We start from the raw sequence: 12,226 nt of genomic DNA on the forward strand, positions 1-12,226 counted from the left end.
TTAGCAAAAAAGATCAACTTGAAGAATTAGCAATAAGTGAATGATGTAGAGAACATAAACTCATATGTATATATATATATATATATTCAAATGAAGAAAAACGACGGAAATAGTGAAGACATTGCAAAGTTGAAGAATTTGAAAAACTGAGGAATTTCAAAAACTGAGGAAAAACTCAAATTGAAGATTTTTGACTTTTGGTGGTGGCGTATCCCACCGTATAAGAAAGCTGACTTCAGACACCGCGTACAATTGTTGTAGGGCTCTGAGAGTCAATTTCTTCGTTAATTTCTTCACACTTATAGAGTTAGTCTTCATTGATTGAAGAAAAACGTTACTTCGTGTGTTGCGCATCTAAGTCATCAAGTCAGCATAAGTGTTAGGATGAGTGTCCATTTCAGAGAACATTCGAAGATTCTAGGATATTTAGCTCACACCGCAACTTGCTAAATCTCTTCTCATCCAAGGGCTTAGTGAAGATATCGGCCAGATGATCTTCATTGCTTGCGTAGTCGATGGAGATATCGCCCTTCAACACATGATCACGAAGAAAATGATGACGAATCTGAATGTGCTTTGTCTTCGAGTGCTAAACTGGGTTATGAGCAATCTTGATAGCACTCTCATTGTCGCAGTAGAGAGGCACATTCTTCACGTTGATGCCATAGTCCTTGAGTGTTTGCTTCATCCATAGTAATTGAGCACGGCAAGAACCAGCAGCAATGTACTCAGCTTCTGCAGTGGAGAGTGATACGCAGTTCTGTTTCTTCGAGGACCAACAGACCAAAGATCGTCCGAGGAAATGGCATGTGCCTGATGTTGACTTGCGGTCCACGCGATCACCAGCATAGTTAGAGTCTGAATATCCAATGAGATCAAATGAAGAGCCCTTGGGATGCCATAATCCAAGTGTTGGTGTGTGAGCTAGATATCGAAGAATATGCTTCACAGCCTTATGGTGTGATTCCTTTGGTGTAGCTTGAAATCGGGCACACATGCAAACACTAAGCATAATATCCGGCCTAGATGCACATAGGTACAATAAAGAGCCAAACATGGAGCGGTATACCTTTTGATCGAAGTCTTTACCGTTTTCATCAGTGCATAGATGGCCATTAGTGGGCATTGGAATTTTGACCCCTTTGCAGTCTTGCATGCCGAATTTCCTCAATACATCTTTGAGGTATTTCTCCTGAGATATGAATATGCCATTGCGCTGTTGATGAATTTGAAGACCTAAAAAGAATTTCAATTCTCCCATCATAGGCATTTGATATTCTTCACTCATCATATAGGCAAATTCATCACTATAACGTTGGTCAGTACAGCCAAAGATAATATCATCAACATATATTTGGCACACAAACAATTCATCATCATAGGATTTAGTGAAAAGAGTTGGATCGAGTGAACCGGGTTTGAAGCCTTTCTTCATGAGGAATTCCTTCAAAGTATCATACCACGCCGAGGGGCTTGCTTGAGGCCATACAGGGCCTTGTTGAGTCTGAAGACTTTGTCAGGATTCTTTGGATCTTCAAAACCTGGGGGTTGAGCAACATATACTTCTTCCTCAAGCTTACCATTGAAGAATGCACTTTTCACACCCATTTGATATAATGTGATATTATGATGGTTAGCGTAAGCAAGTAATATACGAATAGCCTCAGGTCTAGCAACAGGTGCAAAAGTTTCATCGAAATCAATTCCTTCAACCTGTGTCTAGCCTTGAGCTACAAGTTGTGCCTTATTCCTCACCACAAGGCCATTTTCATCTTGCTTGTTGCGGTAGATCCATTTTGTGCCAATGATGTTGTGCTTGTGAGGATCTGGACATTTGACCAGTTCCCAGACGTTGTTGAGCTCGAACTAATGTAATTCTTCTTGCATAGCCTGAATCCACTCAGGCTCAAGAAATGCTTCATCTACCTTAGTGGGCTCTAAGATAGATACAAAAGCAAAGTGCCCACAAAAGTTAGATAAATGTGAAGATTTTGAGCGTGTGAGAGGACCTGGTGCTTCAATGTCATCAATGATCTTCTCGATTTGCACTTCGTTAGCAATGCGAGGATGAGTGGGTTGTCTTCGAGGAATTTGATCTGTATTCCCTTCAGGAGCATTTTCCTCAGCACCATTTTCTTCAGGTGCGCCAGCTCGACGTTCATCATGATCTAGAATGAATTCTTCAGCAGATTCTTTGGAGGGAATGACATCCTCAGTAGCCTTGAACTTGATAGAATCTTCAGGTGTTGATTCATCTAACACAGAAGGTAGGTGCTCTCTTTGTGAGCCATTAGTTTCATCGAATCGCACATCTATAGTTTCAACAACTTTGTGAAGAATGCTATTGGAGACTCTGTAGGTGTGCGAGTCCTTTCCATAACCAAGCATAAAACCTTCATGTGCTTTCGGTGAGAATTTTGAAGTGTGATGAGGATATCTAATCCAACATTTTGCACCAAAGACTTTGAAATAACTCACATTGGGCTTTTTGTCAGTGAGAAGTTCATAAGCAGTTTTCTTGAAGAATTTGTGAAGATATACCATGTTGATGATGTGGCATGCAGTATCAATTGCATCAATCCAGAAATGACGAGGCGTTTTGTATTCATCAAGCATAGTGCGAGCCATCTCAGCGAGGGTTCTGTTCTTGCGCTCCACGACGCCATTCTGCTGAGGAGTATAAAGAGCAGATAACTCATGAGTAATACCAGGTTCATCAAGATAGCCATCAAGACCAGAATTCTTGAACTCGGTCCCATTGTCAGTTCTGATGTGCTTGATCTTCACACCAAAGTTGGTTGACGCCCTCGAGGAAAATCGTTTGAAGACTTCTTGCACTTCATGTTTGTAAGTGACAATGTGCACCCATGTGTAACGAGAATAAGCCATATTGAGTTGCATCATTTAGAATTGCAGAATAATGATTAGGACCAAAGAGATCCATGTGAAGCAATTCAAATGGTCGAGTGGTGGTCATGGTAGTCTTCGCTGGATGCTTGGCCTTTGTCATCTTTCTAGCTTCACAAGCTCCGCATAAGTGATCCTTGAGGAATTTGACATTCTCAATGTCAATGACATGCTTCTTCTTCGCAAGCGTGTGCAGATTCCTCATGCTAGCATGACCAAGTCGTCGATGCCATAGCCAGCCTTCTGCTGAGGCTTTTGCCAGTAAGCATATGGCTGGTTGTGGTCCTGTAGAGAAATCAACAATATACAAGTCTCCTCTCCTAAAGCCTTCGAAGACTGACTTTTGCCTTTGTCAGCGAAGATGATATGCTTCAGATGTGATGGTGATAAGGGAGCATCCATCAATAGATTCTTGTCACCAGTCATGTGATTTGTACATCCACTATCGAGGACCCACTCGTTTGCTTTGGGTTGATCATCCTACAGATGAATTAGTGCAACTTACGAACTCATATACTTCATCAATGAAGAATATGACATCAATATCATCAGATCAATTTCATCAAGCAATAGCACAGATAAATCAGTATGAGGATGTGAGAAATGAAAATTCATTTCTTCATCATTAGCATGCGTCCTTTCAGGCACATTCATGTCTCCAGCAAATTCTTCAGACGTTTTGAGCACATCTGGACACCTGACCCTGCATAAGAGATTAGTTCTTTTTCTTCACCACCCACATCTGAAGGGGTGGCAAAGAATTCATCACTCTGCGAGCACCATATGAGAAAGGTGGCATAGAAGCCAGTCCACTTTGTTTCACATAAGAGGTTAGGGTAAGCATATGAATAAGCAGAGAAATTCTTCGAGGACTTATGAACATAATGATTTGAAGAATAATACTCATATTCATAGCCCTTAGCTCTACCCTGCGAAACAGAAGGGTTAGCACGATGATGATCATATGAGGATTTTGATCCTTTTGAGGAATTGGATCCATATGAAGAATTAGGTCCATATGAAGAATTTGACCTGGGGTTCCTATTATTCATAGGTGGTGTCATGAGGACATTCACCTGAAGACTTTCAAGATAACTTTTGGGAACCCAGATTTTCTTCATAGGGGAACCGTTCCTGCAGTTAGTTCCAACCTATCTAGCAAATACTTCACCATTCTAGGGGTACTGCTCATGAGGTTTTGGGGTACCATGCAGTTTGAACAGTTTATAGTTGGAGTCAAATGACTCATCAGAAGAATGAGGAGATTCACATGTAAAGCCAGTTAAATTGGATGGATCAACTGGAGGTCCCTTTGCAGCAACCCATGAGGTTTTGGGGTACTGCCCAGGCTTCCAATATGTTCCATCAGCATTGAGTTTCCTCTCAAAGGCAATACCATCTTTCCTAGGGTTCCTGTTGAGGATCTGCTTTTTAAGCACATCACAAAGAATCTGATGCCCTTTGAGGCTTTTGTACATGCATGTCGTGTACAATTCCTTCAGCCCTGCATCATCAATGGTACTAGCAATGTCCTCAGATGAGGAATTAGTGATAGCAGAGACAGGTGAAGAATTTGTAACATTTGAAGCATTTGAACATTCAGGTGAAGAATTAGCAGATTCACGTTCAATGCACTTCAGACATGGAGGAACAAATTCTTCCTGAGTAGCGCTGATTTTTTGAGCAAGTAATGAATCACGCTCCTTCTGAATATCTTCATAACTCACTCTTAGCTTCTCAAGATCTTGCTTTCTTTGAAGAAATTCATAATAAAGCTTCTCGTGATCAGATAAGAGAGTGTTATGATGACTTTGAAGGTTGTCAAACTTAGACTGAAGTCTCTGAAGATTTTCAGTTAAGTCTTTAGTGCGATCCATTTCTTCACCCAACATATCATCACTTTTGTCTAGCATGTTTTGAAGCTTTTCAATAGCCTTTTGTTGTTTCATAGCAATCTTAGCAAGTTTAGAGTAGTTGGGCTTAAGATTTTCATCAGATTCATCCTCACTAGATTCGGAGGAGGGGTATTTAGTTACCTTGGCACCCTTTGCCATGAAGCAATAGGTGGGAGCATAGTCATCATTGCCTTCATCAGCATTGTTGGTGTTGCCATTTTCTTCAGAGTTGAAGATAGACTTGCTGACGAATGCAGTAGCAAGAGCTAGGCTTGCCACACCAAACTCGGACTCCTCGGATGCCTCCTCTTCCTCATGATCCTCAGATTCAGCCTCAGAATCCATTTCCTTGCCAATGAATGCCCGAGCCTTCTTGGAGCTGCTCTTCTTGTGAGATGAACACTTCGAGGATTTTGATGATGAAGACTTTGAAGATTTCTTCTTCTTCTTGGCATCATCAGAACTGTAATCCTTGTATTTCTTCTTCTTTAATTCCTTGTCCCACTGAGGACAATCTTGAATGTAGTGACCAGGTTTCTTGCATTTGTGGCATAGCCTCTTCTTGTAGTCACTAGATGAGGAATTGTTGCTCCTAGAGGATTTTCTAAAGCGACCACGTCTTGAGAACTTCTGAAATTTCTTCACGAGCAGTGCTAGTTCCTGGCTCAGTTCTTCAGGATCACCAAGGCTGCTAGTAGAGTCCTCTTCTTTAGACTCAGAGACTGCCTTGGCCTTCAGAGCACGTGGTTTGCCATAGCTCGAACCATATAGATCTCTCTTCTCAGCAAGCTGGAACTCATGAGTGTTTAGCTTCTCGAGGATATCAGCAGGATCAAGTGACTTGTAATCAGCACGCTCTTGAATCATCAGTGCCAGAGTGTCAAATGAAGAATCGAGCGATCTCAGCAATTTCTTCACCACCTCCTGGTCGGTGATATCAGTGGCGCCAAGCTCTTGAAGCTCATTTGAGATATCAGTGAGGCGATCGAAGGTTTGCTGAAAATTTTCATTGTCGAGTCTTTTGAAGCGGTTGAAGAGATTGCGAAGAACGTCAACATGAGAGTCACGTTGAGTTGAGACTCCATCATTTACTTTGGAGAGCCTATCCCAGATAAGCTTAGCAGTTTCCAAAGCACTCACTCTACCATATTGCCCTTTGCTCAGATGGCCACATATGATGTTCTTTGCTTGAGAATTGAGTTGCTTGAATCTCTTCACATCAGCAGCATTCAGGGAAGGTGTGACTGAGGGAACACCATTTTCCACAACATACCAGAGATCGTTATTAATTGCCTCAAGATGCATTCGCATCTTATTCTTCCAGTAGGGGTAGTCTGTTCCGTCGAAGCTAGGACACCCAGCAAAGACCTTGATCATACATGCGGTCGACATAACTAAAACTCCAGGTGGTTAAACCAAAATCACATAGAACAAGGGAGTACCTTGCTCTGATACCAATTGAAAGTGCATTATATCGACTAGAGGGGGGTGAATAGGCGATTTTTATGAATTCTTCACTGAGGAATTTGCTAGTGAGGAACTTCCTAAATGAAGAACTACTTGCAGCGGAATAAGTACTCAGAAGTAAACATAGCAAAACACACGCATAGTCATCATGATGAAATGAAGATGAGCACCGAGTACAGAAAGCGTAAGCACAGGATAACACAAGATGAAGACGGACAGACTGAAGAAATTGAACTGAGGAAATTTAGAAAGTCTTCAGTCAGCCTTCAAACATATATGAACAAGCACACAGCAACAGAAATGAGAAAATGAAAGAGTTGAGGAAATAGAACCAGGAAGCTCGGTGAAGACAATGATTTGGTAGACCAGTTCCAACTGTTGTCTCATTTGTACATCTGGTTGGAGCGACTGAGTATTTAAACTCGAGGACACCCAGTCCCGGACACACAGTCCTCACCGTATTCTCCTTGAGCTAAAGTCACACAGACCTCGCCCAATCACTCGTGGTAAGTCTTCAGGTGACTTCCGCACCTTCACAAACTCGGTCACTCGGTGATCCACAATTCCTCTTGGATGCTCTAGACCTTGACACCTAACCGTCTGGAAGAAGCACAGTCTTCAAAGGAAACAAGGGTCGGATCCACGCAGGATCAATCTCTTCAGTGATGCTCAATCACTTTGGGGTTTTGTAGGTTTGGGGTTTGGGTTTTCCTCACTTGATGATTTTCACTCAAAGTCCTCGGAGGATGGGTTGCTCTCAAATGACAAGTGTCAGTTTCTCTCGGAGCAGCCAATCAACTAGTGGTTGTAGGGTGCCACTATTTATAGCCTAAGGAGCAGCCCGACATGATAAGACATAAATGCCCTTGTCTGATATGACCGTTAGGTGGGTAGATATTTTGGGACAGCTGGCCCGTTATTGGTTATTGGCCAGAGAGCTGTCTCGGTCATGTCTGCATGATTCCCGAACCCGTAGGGTCTACACACTTAAGGTTCGGTGACGCTAGAGTTGTTATGGGAATTAGTGTGCAGTTAACGAATGTTGTTCAGAGTCCCGGATGAGATCCCGGACGTCACGAGGAGTTCCGGAATGGTCCGGAGGTAAAGATTTATATATGGGAAGTCCTATTTTGGCCACCAGAAAATGTTCAGGATTTTTCGGTATTGTACCGGGAAGGTTCTAGAAGGTTCCGGAGTGGGGCCCACCTGCATGGGGGGCCCACATGAACGTGGGTAGTGGGGGCAAGGCCCCACACCCCTAGTCAAGGCGCACCAAGATCCACCTTAGAAGGAATAAGATCATATCCCAAAGGGATAAGATCAAGATCCCTAAAAGGGGGGGATAACAATCGGTGGGGAAGGAAATGATGGGATTTCTTTCCTCCCACCTTTGCCAATGCCCCAATGGACTTGGAGGGCAAGAAACCAGCCCCCTCCACCCCTATATATAGTGGGGAGGCACATGGGAGCTTCACCCTTGCCCCTGGCGCAACCCTCCCCCTCTCCAACTCCACCTTCTCCTCGGTAGTGCTTGGCGAAGTCCTGCCGGAGAACTGCAAGCTCCACCACCACACCGTCGTGCTGCCGGAGCTCTCCCTCAACTTCTCCTCTCCCCTTGCTGGATGAAGAAGGAGGAGACGTACCCAGGCTGTACGTGTGTTGAACGCGGAGGCGCCGTCTGTTCGGCGTTAGATCGGATCTTCCGCGATTTGAATCACCGCGAGTACGACTCCCTCATCCGCGTTCTTGTAACGCTTCCGCATCACGATCTTCAAGGGTATGAAGATGCACTCATCCTCTCCCTCTCTTGTTGCTAGAATATCCATAGATTGATCTTGGTGATGCATAGAAAATTTTGAATTTCTGCTATGTTCCCCAACAGTGGCATCATGAGCTAGGTCTTTTGCGTAGATTCTATGCACGAGTAGAACACAAATTGTTGTTGGCGTTGATTTTGTTCAATATGCTTAACGTTACTAGTCCTATCTTGTTTCGACGGTATTGTGGGATGAAGCGGCCCGGACCGACCTTACACGTACACTTACGTGAGATAGGTTCCACCGACTGACATGCACTTGTTGCATAAAGGTGGCTAGCGGGTGCCAGTCTCTCCCACTTTAGTCGGATCGGATTCGATGAAAAGGGTCCTTATGAAGGGTAAATAGCAATTGGCAGATCACGTTGTGGCTTTTGCGTAGGTAAGAAACGTTCTTGCTAGAAACCCATAGCAGCCACGTAAAACATGCAAACAACAACTAGAGGACGTCTAACTTGTTTTTGCAGGGTATGCTATGTGATGCGATATGGCCAAAAGAATGTGATGAATGATATGTGATGTATGAGATTGATCATGTTCTTGTAATAGGAATCACGACTTGCATGTCGATGAGTATGACAACTGGCAGGAGCCATAGGAGTTGTCTTAATTTATTGTATGATCTGTGTGTCATTGAACAACACCATGTAATTACTTTACTTTATTGCTAAACCGTTAGCCATAGTAGTAGAAGTAATAGTTGGCGAGACAACTTCATGGAGACACGATGATGGAGATCATGATGATGGAGACCATGATGATGGAGATCATGGTGTCATGCCGGTGACGATGATGATCATGGAGCCCCGAAGATGGAGATCAAAAGGAGCAAAATGATATTGGCCATATCATGTCACTTTTTGATTGCATGTGATGTTTATCATGTTTATGCATCTTATTTGCTTAGAACGACGGTAGTAAATAAGATGATCCCTCATAATAATTTCAAGAAAGTGTTCCCCCTAACTGTGCACCGTTGCGAAAGATCGTTGCTTCGAAGCACCACGTGATGATCGGGTGCGATAGATTCTAATATTCACATACAACGGGTGTAAGCCAGATTTACACACGTGAACCACTTAGGTTGACTTGACGAGCCTAGCATGTACAGACATGGCCTCGGAACACAAGAGACCGAAAGGTCGAACATGAGTCATATAGTAGATACGATCAACATGAAGATGTTCGCCGATGATGACTAGTCCGTCTCACGTGATGATCGGACACGGCCTAGTTGACTCGGATCATGTATCACTTAGATGACTAGAGGGATGTCTATCTGAGTCGGAGTTCATCAAATAATGTGATTAGATGAACTTAATTATCATGAACATAGTCAAAAGGTCTTTGCAAATTATGTCGTAGCTTACGCTTTAGTTCTACTGTTTAAGATATGTTCCTAGAGAAATTTTAGTTGAAAGTTGATAGTAGCAATTATGCGGACTGGGTCCGTAAACTGAGGATTATCCTCATTGCTGCGTAGAAGGCTTATGTCCTTAATGCACCGCTCGGTGTGCTAAACCTCGAGCGTCGTCTGTGGATGTTGCGAACATCTGACATACACGTTTTGATGACTACATGATAGTTCAGTGATGTTAAATAGTTTAGAATTGTGGCGCCAAAGATGTTTTTGAAACGTCGCAGAACATATGAGATGTTCCAAGGGCTGAAATTGGGATTTCAGGCTCGTGCCCACGTCAAGAGGTATGAGACCTCCGACGAGTTTCTTAGCCTACAAAGTAAGGGAGAAAAGCTCAATCATTGAGCATGTGCTCAGATTGTCTGAGTACTACAATCACTTGAATCGAGTGGAGTTAAACTTCCATATGAGATAGTGATGTTTCTCCAAAGTCATTGCCACCAAGCTACTAGAGCTTCATGATGAACTATAACATATCAGGGATAGATATGATGATCCTTGAGCTATCGTGATGTTTGACACCGCGAAAGTAGAAATCGAGTAGGAGCATCAATTGTTGATGGTTAGTAAAACCACTAGTTTCAAGAAAGGGCAAGGGCAAGAAGGGATACTTCATGAAACGGCAAATCAGTTGCTGCTCTAGTGAAGAAACCCAGGGTTGAACCCAAACCCGAGACTAAGTGCTTCTGTAATGAGGGGAACAGTCACTGAAGCAGAACTACCCTAGATACTTGGTAGATAAGAAGGCTGGCAAGGTCGACATAAGTATATTGGATATACATTATATTAATGTGTACTTTACTAGTACTCCTAGTAGCACCAGGGTATTAGATACCGGTTCGGTTGCTAAGTGTTAGTAACTCGAAATAAAAGTTGCGGAATAAACGGAGACTAGCTAAAGGTGAGATGACGATATGTGTTGGAAGTGTTTCCAAGGTTGATGTGATCAAGCATCGCATACTCCCTTTACCATCGAGATTGGTGTTAAACCTAAATAATTGTTATTTGCGTTGAGCATAGACATGATTGGATTATGTTTATTTCAATACAGTTATTCATTTAAGGAGAATAATGGTTACTCTGTTTATTTGAATAATACCTTCAATGGTCTTGCACCTAAAATGAATGGTTTATTGAATCTCGATCGTAGTGATACACATGTTCATGCCAAAAGATATAAGATAGTAATGATAGTACCACCTACTTGTGGCACTGCCATTTGAGTCATACTGGTATAAAACACACGAAGAAGCTCCATGTTGATGGATCTTTAGACTCACTCGTTTTTGAGAAGTTTGAGACATGTGAACCATGTCTATTGGTATGTACGCATGAAGAAACTCCATGCAGATGGATCGTTTGGACTCACTTGGTTTTGAATCACTTGAGACATGCAAATCATACCAGATGGGCAAGATGACTGAAAGGCCTCGTTTTTAGTGAGATGGAACAATAAAGCAACTTGTTGGAAGTAATACATTTTGATGTGTGCAGTCCAATGAGTGTTGAGGCACGCAGTGGATATCGTTATGTTCTTACTTCATAAATGATTTGAGTAGATGTTGAGTATATTTACTTGATGAAACACAAGTCTGGATTATTTAAAGGTTCAAGTAATTTCATAGTGAAGTTGAAGATCTTCGTGACAAGAGGATAAAATGTCTATGATATGATCATAGAGCTGAATATCTGAGTTGCGAGTTTGGTACACAATTGAGACATTGTGGAAATTGTTTCACAACTAACACCGCCTGGAACACCATAGTGTGATGGTGTGTCCGAACATCATAGATGCACCCTATTGGATATGGGGCATACCATGATGTCTCTTATCGAATTACACTATCGTTCATGGGTTAGGCATTAGAGACAACCGCATTCACTTTAAATAGGGCACCACGTAATTCCGTTGAGATGACATCGTATGAACTATGGTTTACAGAAACCTAATTTGTCGTTTCTTGAAAGTTTGGGGCTGCGACGCTTATGTGAAAAAGTTTCATCCTGATAAGCTCGAACCCAAAGCGGATAAATACAACTTCATAGGACACCCAAAACAGTTGGGTATACCTCCTATTTCAGATCTGGAAGCAAAAGTGATTGTTTCTAGAAACGGGTCCTTTCTCGAGGAAAGGTTTCTCTTGAAAGAATTGAGTGGGAGGATGGTGGAGACTTGATGAGGTTATTGAACCATCACTTCAACTAGTGTGTAGCAGGGCACAGGAAGTTGTTCCTGTGGCACCTACACCAATTGAAGTAGAAGCTTATGATAGAGATCATCAAACTTCGGATCAAGTCACTACCAAACCTTGTAGGTCGACAAGGATGTATATTGCTTCAGAGTGGTACGTAATCCTGTCTTGGAGGTCATGTTGCTAGACAACAATGAACCTACGAGCTATGGAGAAGCAATGGTGGGCCCGGATTCCGACGAATGGCTCGAGCCCATAAAATCCGAGAGAGGATCCATGTATGAAAACAAAGTATAGACTTTGGAAGAACTACTTGATGGTCGTAAGGCTATTGGGTACAGATGGATTTTAAAAGGAAGACGGACAATGATGGTAAGTATCACCATTAAGAAAGCTCGACTTGTTGTTAAGATGTTTTCCGACAAGTTCAAGGAGTTGACTGCGATGAGACTTTCTCATTCGTAGTGATGCTAAGAGTCTGTTGGAATTATATTAGTAGTTACTGCATTATTTATGAAATCTTGCAGAT

Source organism: Triticum dicoccoides, chromosome 1B, assembly GCF_002162155.2.
Source record: "Triticum dicoccoides isolate Atlit2015 ecotype Zavitan chromosome 1B, WEW_v2.0, whole genome shotgun sequence".
Classification (NCBI taxonomy): domain Eukaryota; kingdom Viridiplantae; phylum Streptophyta; class Magnoliopsida; order Poales; family Poaceae; genus Triticum; species Triticum dicoccoides.